Source organism: Ascidiella aspersa, chromosome 3, assembly GCF_963924565.1.
Source record: "Ascidiella aspersa chromosome 3, kaAscAspe10.2, whole genome shotgun sequence".
NCBI classification, from domain to species: Eukaryota; Metazoa; Chordata; class Ascidiacea; order Phlebobranchia; family Ascidiidae; genus Ascidiella; species Ascidiella aspersa.
Window position 1 is genome coordinate 10,778,407 of NC_139449.1, and position 12,001 is coordinate 10,790,407.

Sequence of the window (12,001 nt, forward strand, 5' to 3'; positions counted from 1 at the left end):
ATCTAATAAACAAGTATCATTAAAATAGTGCAATTATAAAAATATGTAAATTGTGTTTCGTAACATGACCATATAGAGATTATTTGAAAAGGGTAAAGAAAAAATTGCTTTTTCAGCTTTCTATCGATGAAATGTGTTTATTCATAATAGCCTACAGCGATTACACAGATTTTTAAGTTTATTTAATGTTTCCTAAAGAAGTGTTATAGGCCTACAAGTTAAAACGGACAATTTTTTTAAATATTTTAAAATTTTATTCAATATGTTGCTTTAATACTTCTTACTTTTTAAGCATAGGAGTAACTTTTAGTGAACCTTTGCTATTATACTCATCAAAAAACATTTTGTTAAATTCGAAAATAGCATTTAAGAAGTCCGTTTTGCCCCGCTTTTCCCTACAACTAAACACCAACCAAGTGGGGGATGTTCAACGTGAGTCTTTCACCCAAACTAAAAAATCAATGTTATGACTGTTTGAAATTTGTGTTCATTAAACTGCGTAGTGCTAATAAGGTTTGATACTTTTAGGCGTAATATAAGATATTTGTTTAATTGAATTTAACATCATCAGGGTTTGTTTGAATAAGTTTTCTGTGTCTCAAATTGTTACTGCTTGGGAATGCTGATGCTGAAATCAGGGACATTTTTAATAGCATAGTTCAGGGTGGTCCAAGGTTGACAGCATCGCGGGCCACATAGAGTAGGCTATATATGCGACATGCGTGCTAGGAGCGATCAACCATTTTCGTAAGGTCGGGGCATGAAATGGTTAAAGATGACGACAGAAAACATCGTCAAAAAGTAATGCGATAATGAGACTGCAGGCAAAATGTTGCGCGCAAAGCGCGAAAATATTGCGTATTTGACATAACAGAATACTACATTTACAAGCGTAGAATGTTTTTTAACTAGATATATTTGACTAGAATTGCACGATGGAAAGGTCCAGGGCGTTAACCTTTTAGTTAACCTTTTTCGAAGCGCTATATATTTTATCGTTTATTTACCTTAAAGTGGCAAAAATAGTGATTTGAATAGGGTCGTACTTTTTATGTTATGTTTACTGGTCCATTAAAAGACGTAAAACAAAACGCAAATGTAACCTACAAGTTTGCAAAACAGCCATTTTGGAAAGTTCCATATAGGACGTACTGCGACTTTCAAACCGGTCTAACACATAACAAAATTAGGCGTTCTTGCCACCCAAACTTGATGGGCGATAGTAAACCGGTTAATTTATTTAATAATGTAACTAGGCCTATAATCAAACAATTGCAATATGCTTGCCGATGATAGTTGGTCAGTTATATTTCTTTGATTAAACCCTCAACTTTACGTATTACAATAATTCAACAGTGCTTCGCGGGCCACATGTGGCCCGCGGGCCTGCGTTTGGACCACCCTGGCATAGTTTGTGGAGCAATAGCCAAGGTGATTGACGCCTTGTAACAATTGAAGTACAGTTGCTTGCTGTCTTATTGGATTGTTAACTTTTGGACTAAAAAAGTAAAGGACCTGCAAAATTGAGTGCCGTTTACACCTACTTTAAAACATGCTAAGACGAGGACAAATTAAGGCGCGACATCGATGGCTTCTGTACCAAGTCAGCATTTCATGTAACAGCAGCAGCAACGTCTGCTCGAATCTGAAGAGGAAACTTTGGAGCAGTGCTTCTTAAACTTTTTTAGTTTCGTTCACCCCCAACATCTATCTCTAGATTTCATTCACCCTTTCTCATGATATGATCTTCTTCTTTTCGGAGCTCTGTTGACGAGAGCCATTCCAGAGTGTCATTATCGAGGTCTCTGAGGCCTCGTTCCCCATGAGGTGGACGGTAGGTGGTACATTCCTCCACGATGTGGTCCGCAGTTTGGTGGTGGGCGCCACATATGCAAGCCGGATTGTGGGTCAAGCCCCACTTTAGCATCGACGCTCCGAAACAGCCGACTCCAGTGCGGAGGCGGTTAAGATTAACCCACTGTCGCCGTGGAAGGTCGAGGCCTTGTAATCATGGGCGCCCGCACGGGGGGCAAGGGGGGGCACTTGCTCCCCTGGAATTTCAAAATGCGATTATTAGTATTATTTATAAGTGTAATATGTATTAAAAATATTACACATTAATATCCAATGCCCCCAGTGGCGTATCCAGGGGGGCGGGAGTTCTTACCCCCTTTTTTTGTAAGTGACATTTTTTGTTCGTTTTTGTCATGGTTTAACAAACTGTTCGAAGCGGCATGCTCCTTAAGTAATTGGGTCACGCGTAGGGTTCCTCTTTTTCGCGGATTTTTTCACTCCCGGGAAACGGGATTTTCGTGCCCTAATTACGTCATTATGATTTATGTTCTGTATTATTGGTTCTGCAATCTTACAAGACGTTCTCGTATTAAAGCAATGATACTATAGTAGTATTCCAGTACCAGTTTCTTAATTCCATAAATTGTTAACCCAGGGAAAGAATGCATAGCAGGGGAGATGAGAAACAAGCCTGCATTAAAAAACACTTTCAATCATGTTCTTGATGTCATATACTACAACAGTTCACACCTAACAAAAAGTCAACAGTTTTGCTTGTTTTATAAACTATATAATATGCATTTATTTTTTGTATGATACGAAATGAAACAAAATTTTACAGTTGATCTAAACGCTGCGAATTAAATTGATGCTTGCAAAACCATAAGTAAAAAACATTCTACTAAATTTCATATTAAAATCAGTACAATATTATTCTAGAGATTTGACTACTATTTGAATAATGATAAGATTCATTGTAGTTGTGACTTGTTTGTGACATTGGAAACTGACAAACTTCTTTCATTGTCCTGGCGTTCTTTCACAAATATACGGTTTCTTTGTCAAGATGTAAGATTTCAGTTCTATAGCCAAAATATTCTTTGGAATTCAGCAAGTGCCTGATTTTTCAGCCAAATGCACAAGCTTGCATGATAGGGTCTGCTCTAGGGCTCCAGGCTATATTTATTCAACTTTTGTAAAACCACATGGGGTCACTTGTAAGAAAGGTTATAATAAGATAACATTTACAAAATTACACCTATTTCATAACAGTATAAATAGTTAGTTGTTTTTAAAAGGATGTGGATCACTCGAATATTTTCCTAAGATGTGAGGTATCTTGTATTAAAAGGTGTTAAATTAATGTTGAGTACAAAAGAAATATCTGGTGAAAATTTTAAGTTAATGCACAAGCAATACAATGTCCTTTAGAATACTATACAGAAGATATATTATTTTTGAATTAAAAATGTCTGTTAAAAAGTGTGAATGAAACAACTTGCAAAATGCAAAGTTATAGGTTAAAAAACAGCAGTACCACAAAAAACTACAATATTCTCTCATAAAAATGCTTATTTCAGCTTTGTTTGGAACTAGCTCACCTTAAGTATTCTAATTACATTTTATTTATAATTTAAAGTTGACGCAAATGCTTCCTGGTATTAACCGAAACCCTAGTTTAAGTACAAAATTAAAGGTGTAACAGTACATGTTTAACAACTTCTCGCTACCAATATTTGAAGAAACTGCGAATAAAAAGTGATTATAGATATTAATTAAAGTTAACTTGAAACGAATAATTAGCTTCACAATAGATTCTACGAAAACAAAGCGCGAAAAGACGTAATTGAAAACCACGGATAACCATTGTAAAAGATAGGCGCTCGCAACTGTTCATCCAACGACATATAAAGAGATGAAAGGAAACTTCGCCGTCACGGTTCAGTGATCCCTATTTGTTTCCATTGGAAGCGCAAAAAATCACCTTGTTCCCCGTCACGGTCTGATTCACACACCTACTTTCCCGCTTTACACAAATCTGTTGTAGTTGTGTACAGGAAAAACACAGAAAGGCAATTTGACGAAAATCCCCTTCCATGGGCCGTGGGGCGTGTTTTAACGTTATAAACAAGCGCCGTAACATAAACAACAATTTACGGTTTATGGTAGGTTTGGCGTAGGTCTAGAATTCTTTCAACAATTGATAAATTCACGCACATTATTTGGGTTAGGGTGAGAGTTAGTTTGGGTGTGGGTGGGTCATGTATTATTACATTTATTGTTTAATATTAATAATACTTAATCCACCCTAAACCAAACGTTAACCCGCAACCTAACCCAAATTATGTGCGTTGTGGTAGGATTCTAGACCTGCGCCGTCGGTTTTATAAATGATCAAGTTTATTCAAATGTTTTATGAAAGAGAAAATCTGAAGGAATGTGCTACAAATACCAAGTTGTGAAGAGCCGCTTTAAAGTGAGTTGCTATATGCTTTATTCTAGTTTATTGTGATTTGCGCACAACATGTTTGAATTTTTTTATAACTTTTTATACGCAAATATTTAATAAAACAGTATTACAATTGTTACATCAATTAAAAATGGTTGCAAATAAACGTGTAGCATTTATACAAATGTTCAAACCATGTCATACAGGAAAGGCTGTACGGTACGGTACTATGATTGATTGCTATGTAAGGCTGGCTGATATGATTTATTTTTCAAAAAAGACTTATGCATACTATTATTTTGTGCCAAGTTACTAATAAACTCAAATTAAATTGTTTAAGCAAAAAAATCCTAAATCCAACCCTGTTATTATTTTATATGGTGGGTCTAACAGTATTTTTGGCTGAGACAAAAAAGTTTATCGACCACTGGTGCAAACTATACTATGGCAAGATCCAGATCACCAAGATTGTTTGTATTATACGTTTTTTTAGGCATGCATATGGGTAATTACAAATAAACACAACGGCGAACACAGAACAAAAGTTTACCTCAACATAGAAGCCACACAGCCAGGGGCCTTAAAAAGTCATATTAATTATGACAAAAACATTTTCACAAGCATATGTACAACTTACTAATTTAAACTCTTTTTTAGTTTTCAGAAATAATAAACACAAGCATTTGTCTGGAAACATCTGGAAGCTGTACAAGAATTGAGAATCACATAGAGGCAGGTTTAAAGATGAGAAACTCTTTAGCAGAAGTAAATTGCACAGACGAAGAAGACTTGCAAGAAGAAGAAGAAAGTTTTTCATTAACTTTTAATATGTACAGCAATCCATGAAATATATTTTGTGTATGTGCGTTAAAATAAAAAATGTGAAAAAATAAATAGTATTTTTTTAAATGAAAAAAAAACAAACAAACAAATCAAATCTAAAGAAACACATAAAAACTAGGAATTGAAACACAAATTATTATTTTTGCTTTTTAGGCTGTTCCTTTTCCATATCAACATTGCTTCCAATAACTGGCGTTATTCTTTTTTTTAATGATATTAGATTTTGTAAATAAGAATATGTGTTGATGTCTGGGCATTCACTACTTCCACCCATTTGGCGAACATTTCCAAAAAAAGCTTCTAAAGGATCTTGGTTGATGCGCCGAGTAAGAATAAAAGTGCCATCCGGACTGTGCTCTAACATAAAGCGAACAAGCCCAACCATTGCTTTTCACTGGCAAAGACTTAAGCAAAACCTATAGAACATAAATACTCTTAAATGTTCAAACGAATAACTATAGTTTATAATAAAAGAGTATGTGTATGAAACATGCTGGACCTAATTCTTTCTGAGTGATAACGTTCTCCTCCTTTTTTCGATAAAAGCAATTTTTTTTTGCTCCCTCCATAATATTTTGTAAAACTTCCCTTGTCCAAATCTGTTGCCATAGTTGAGTCAATTGGTATTAAGTTTTCTTCATTTTGAAGCAATTGTTTCGCTTCATTCTCTAATTGCATAATTCTTAAAAATATATAGGTACATTGATAAACAAAAAAGAAAGCTTTGAGTTGTCCAAATACAAAAAAACATTTACAAACCTTCTATTTTGATTTATACATGTAGCTGAGAGTCAGCAGACGCATTAGAACTAAGCTTTAAGGGTTTTCCTCCAAAAACCTCGTTGTATAGTTTCCTATTTTTGATAACTTTGTAAGCTTTTTGTTTTCATTTTTACAGACAACACAAATTTCTTCCAAGCATAAAACATTACAATGTGGAGTCCTATGTGAGGAAAAACACAAGTTAAATATTCCATGTTTTGCCTTAAACCATTCAATGTTAAAAAAAATTACCGAAATGCTAGTGGAATATTTTGTGGTATATTTTCATTGGAGAAAGGATTGGCTGGTTGTTAGCATGTGATGGTGAATTCCAAGGCCATTTTCACAAACTCCTTTACAAATGTTCAGTTTTTCTAAAAACTGTGCCACTGTTTGCTTTTTAATGTCAAGTTGGTGGAAAGGTGAGTCCAATGGAACAACCCAACCATAACAAGATATTGCTGTTTGTAAATTTTTTTTTATTATAACTTTAAATTTTGCTTGATCTACATCATTGCTGGCTTGAATTATAACCATTTGATTTTCTTCTGCAACAAGTTTCTTTTTCTGGGTAAATGTCTTGTCTGCAAATGCTGTTTTTTTATGGACTTCTCAGCTACATTTAATTTGGGGATTGCACCCACTTTCAACTCCTTTCGCAATCCCTCTGAAATAAAAATAAAATATGTTATAACTTTAGAAAACAAACCATAAATTATAATTGGGGTATTGTGCAGCAAATGTGGAGTTTTTATAAAACAGTTTTATGTGGAATTAAACAATCTACAAGGAAAGATTGTTAATACCAATAAAATGTTAACATGTCTTTGGCATCCAACAGTCTACTAAGAAAGCCTGTTGTTGCCATTAAAGATATTCCAGTGATAATGAAGCAGTTGCTAGGTATGGCCCCGCCTGAACTCGAGTCAGGGTCTTTCACCCAAAAGTGAATGTGAGTACCACTTCACCACAGAACTTCAATTGATATTTGCAAACTGCCATCAAATTTACCAACATGTGTAATGTACTGCCTTGCAGCAATCAGTGTATCTATTGTACCAATAAAATGTCAAAAAAGTACTCGCCTAATATAAAATCATTTTTTACTAAATCAACTATGGACACTAAATGTTTAACTTATTCAGTTTTGGTTTGGAGCAAATTAGAATGTTTTGTTAAGCTGTAGTTTGATAAATTTTTTTCAAAACAAGTGTAATGCATATATACTACCGGTACACTAAAACAAAACTGATATCTTTACTGTATAATACCATTTATCATTCAGGTTCAGTTGACTCCCTGGCTATATGCATATCACTGTTTAAATAGCACTGAGAAAAACTATATGGTAAAACTAGCAAATAATATAAAAAAGCTGGATGAACATATATATAGTTTATACAAACTTTTGATAATATCCTCCTCTGTGAAGTGCATTTCGCAAATTTTGACCTTATCTTTTTTGTAAAGAAGTTTGATATTTTTATCTTCACGCTGACTTAAAATTACTTTCTCTAAATTTTCTACCCATTCCAATTTCGGGCGCTCTTTCACTATTGTACGTAAAAATTAATAAATAAATAAATTTCTTTAAATGCCGCATACCACAACACATATTGTTTGGGTTAGGGTGCGGGTTAGCATTTGGTTAAGGGTAGGTCAAGTTATTATTAATAATAAACATAATATTACTTGACCCACCCTCACCCAAACAATATGCGTTGTGGTATGCGGTATTATTATTATTTTTTTTTGCATAACTTTTCACGTACAATAGTGAAAGAGCGCCCAATTTCGTTCCATGACAGAATTTTTTATTCGGTACAGCAAACAAGGTATGTGTTGGTGGCCTATTCTGGCAAAAAGGGATGCAGCAAATACTTGGCATTGTTCTGCGCGAAAACATTATGCTTAAATTTATTGTTAGTAAACCAACTGTACCAGTGTACCTGTACCACTGCAAAACAGACATAAAAAGCATTTAAATAGAATATAAACTAATGTAATGTTTTTTTCAATAAACTCACTCGCAGTTGTCGTGTTGTTTTCATCTTGTTTTCACGACCTCAACTGTTGTTATTGCAATGAAATATATTTTAACAGCTGGTACAAACGACTTTAAAACAAAGTCTAAAGGTCATAAACAATGTCCGATCGGGTTGACTGGTCAAAAGTAGGTGTCTGAATCAGACCGTAACGGAGCACACGTAAAACCGATCACGTGACCGGAGTTTCCATTCATTTGTTTCTATGTCGTTGGTTCATCTAACTCACGCAACGCCCCTAGCGGTGGAAACCATCCCATTCTTGTAAAGATACTGGATGTTTCAAGACAAATGCAAAAATATTTTAAATTAGTAAGTTATACATCTGCTTGTCAATATTTTTGGTCATAATCAATATGAGACTATTTAATGGCTGTGTGGCGGCCATGTTGAGGTAACTTTTGTTCCGCATTCGCCATTCAGTTTATTTGTAATTTTCGTTATGTATGCCTAACAAATATTAACGAAAAACAATCTTGGTTATCTGGATAGCCTACTACTCTTTTTAGTAGACCCACCATATAATATGATATCAGGTCGGATTTATGGTTTATTTGCACTTTGCTAATAAAGGCATTTAATTGATAGAGTTTATTAATCACTTGGTTCAACATATCACAGTATGCATAAGCGCCTTTTGGCTGATTAGATTTAGTTAAAACTATAAACAGTTATTTTTACTTACGGGCTGTTTTGTATGAACAGCAGCTTTTTTTTCTTGAACGATAAATAATCATCCAGCCTTGCATCGTAATCATAAAGAGCAACATATTATACAACTTGGCATGGACGGTTTAAGACCTACAAGCCGTAATATACGTGTCGTGCTGTTTAAAATATTTGCCGACAGAAGGGCAGAAACTTGAAGCTGAAGAGGGCTTACAATCAAGTCAAATTTGGAAAGAAGGAAAACAAACTCAAATCAGCACTAAAAAAATGGGAAAGTTTACACAAAAAGCATGGACACTTAACGAAGGAAAATAAGTAATCAAAGCAATAGTATGGTGGCCCATGACTGCCATTCCCATATAAAACGCATTACGGGTCGAACCATCACTGCCATCATAGAATACTTAAGTATATGCAATTTTCTATTGTGTTCTGTTTAAGTTCCAAGCCAGCGCATGGAGGTTTGCCACTTAGTCTTTTAGGCCCTCTGGTGGGATTCAGGGTTGCCAGATTGGCTTTTTGACGGCAAATTATTCAAATTTGGCTCTTTTTAAACATGGTTGGCGTCAGAAAATTCAGTTATCTTTTTTGCTTTTTGCTTCTGGCTTATTTGCAAAAGCTTGCTAAAACATTCGTTTTAAGATCTGTATAGGCCCTACCAAATATATTTTATACACTTGGGAAATTAAAAGCAATACAAATAAAATAGCTCGGCGCTGTTCTAGCATCCTACCACAATTATTAAATCAACGCACAATATTTGGGTTAATGTGCTGGTTAGCGTTCGGGTAGGGCAATATTTTTAAATTATTATATTTGGCCCACCGTCACGCAAACAGCAACCGACACCTAAACTTAAATATTGTGCGTTGCTTAATTGTTGCAACGCTGTGGAAGGATTCTACTAGACCAGCGCCAACAGCTCATACTTAAATTTGAATTTTTACTTTTGACAGGCATATCTCAAAACGGTTTAGAAACACGCGCTTTAGGGTAAGTTCATCAAACCAAGTATTTTTCAATAAAAGCTTGACGAATTTCAGCCAAAATATCGCAGGATAACTGAGCTTTTCAAAAGATAAAAATTTTCATTTTGGTTGGTATGTTATGAACATAAAAATCAACTTATAGCCTTTTATGTGTTTTGAAGTTGTTTAATTAACCTTTTTGCTGGCCTTTTTTCAAAACTTTTATCTGGCAACCCTGGTGGGATTTATACCCTTGCAGCGGAAGCCCTTTATTTATAAAGACATACTGTTTTAGTTATTCTAAATATGCATAATAATATAATTTTTTTAGTGTTTGACTTAGTAGTAGTTTGCAATGGCTTGAAAACGGTCTTTTAATCATTTTTTAAACAACATGAAGCAAAAAAGAATGAAGAAAACAGAGAAAACTGACAATGAACAAAAAGAGATAACCGTACAACAATTAAGTCCTGAAGTAAAAGGGAAGACTCAGATATATTCCAGAATAGGCCCAAGACAATTTGTTACTTTAATAGAAGAACAATTAAGTATACCGTGCATAAAAAAATCATGTGAAAGACATTTTTTAATTTAACCAAAACAGGTCTTACTTGTGACGTTTTAGCAGAAAAAAAAAATTAAAAAATTCAAACAACTTGTCAGTTTAAAAAACATTGAAAGTGAGTTTGAACAATGTTTAGAGTTTACAGAGGGTAGTGGATCAGGGTTGGGCTTAAGCACTCGGGAAAAGTTTACACAAAAAGCATGGACACTTAACGAAGGAAACGCGTGGCTTCAGGGAGAAATTTAATTAGTTGGTGTAGGACAACTTGTGTTAAGCAACACTACTAAGCGAAACATTATTAGCGCCAGTTATTTCGTTAAACACTAAGGCGCAAATATATTTAACACTACACAAATAATAAGCTTAATCGAAGTCACGTTTGAAGCTCGTAATAAAGAATCTTTGGCCCGTTTTAAAAATCGTTTACCGGCAAACAATCAAATACGTCATTGCTGCAGTGGTAAATAGTTATGAGGTTGATTGTTTAACTTAAACGTTGTTAATTTTTAAATGTTTAACCCGGTCGTTGACATCCTTGGAAAAGTTTACAAAACTTGCGATGTACCCAGCGATAAGAAGTTTACTTTTCTGTATTGATTGAATTGTTTGTATAAGAAAATTATAAGCAATTGCTGCAGTTTTGGGCAACAATAAGTTCGAATGAAAATGTCGTATATTATTTGTAAGCAGTCTTTTTTAAGGTTTTGAGGGACCGAATGGGCCCACTGAACACTACGGTATTTTAAAATTTCGCCTACTTGTGTAACTGTAGCTGAGAATTAATAATGAGTCTACGAAAGTATGTTGTTGCGATCTTTTAAGCTCATAGCGGTCAACCAAGTCAAGGCTGAAAAAATAACTGTCTGTGAATATTTTATATCGCAATTATTTTAAAATACGAATCGAAACCATTGCGGACGCCCTTGGAAAATTGAAACGACCCACTATGGGGCGTCGCACAGCACAGAATCTCTGGCATATGGTTGTTAACTGTGAAAGAATGGTTTAGTTGTAAATTTACAATTATTTTGTGTTGCTGTTCAACCAGTAACTATAGTGTTAGGTGAAATGTGGCGTTTTGTTTCTAGCGCGAAGCAACCTGCGGTGAAACGTCCTTCAAGCACAGAAAAACCAGAATACGATAAAAAAGAGCACGAGCATTTAAAAAAATTGGAAAACAGGCAGGCCGTGGCTACTAAATTGTCAGTGTTATTTTTTCACTAAAGACTGTAAAAAAAACATAGTTTTAAGCGTAAACTGCTTTATGGGTCATTCATTTGTTCATCCATGCATGGAAATAAACGACCAGACTTTTATAAACACTAATGTTTACTACGTATAGAAACCATAAGACAGGTTAACGATAACCCAAGAAATGACCGCGCTAGGACGGTAATTTGCAGACTGTGTGCCAACAAATTTGGCGAGTGTTATTTCGACTGGCCGAGTGTAATTTTTGTCTTAGGAACAACCCTGTGGATATATATCTTATATGACCCAGAAATTTCTTCAAAAACCCTTGTAGATGAATTTGGGAAAGATTTTATGTTTTGTTCTGGAAATCTTTCAGTAACTGCCATTACCAACTTTAAATCAAATCACAAATATTCAACGTTCTGTAAACTTATTGATATTGATTATAAATGGTCTAAATAACAATGAAACAGAATCGAATGGGACACTTTACTGCCTGTAGCAAAGGTTATTTGTAAATATTTAGGGTTTATATGATATTGTATTTTTTTTCTTGTTCAGCTAAAATGTAAAGTTAATTTTTGACTAATTTTTGTAGCCAAATCCTGAATTTTCCAATGCTGTAAACTGTTTGTTTGTAGGTTTTTTTTAATTTGTGTGGTAGAAACTAATAATGAATGACTGGAAGATTAATGAAAGCCTATGTAAGTGA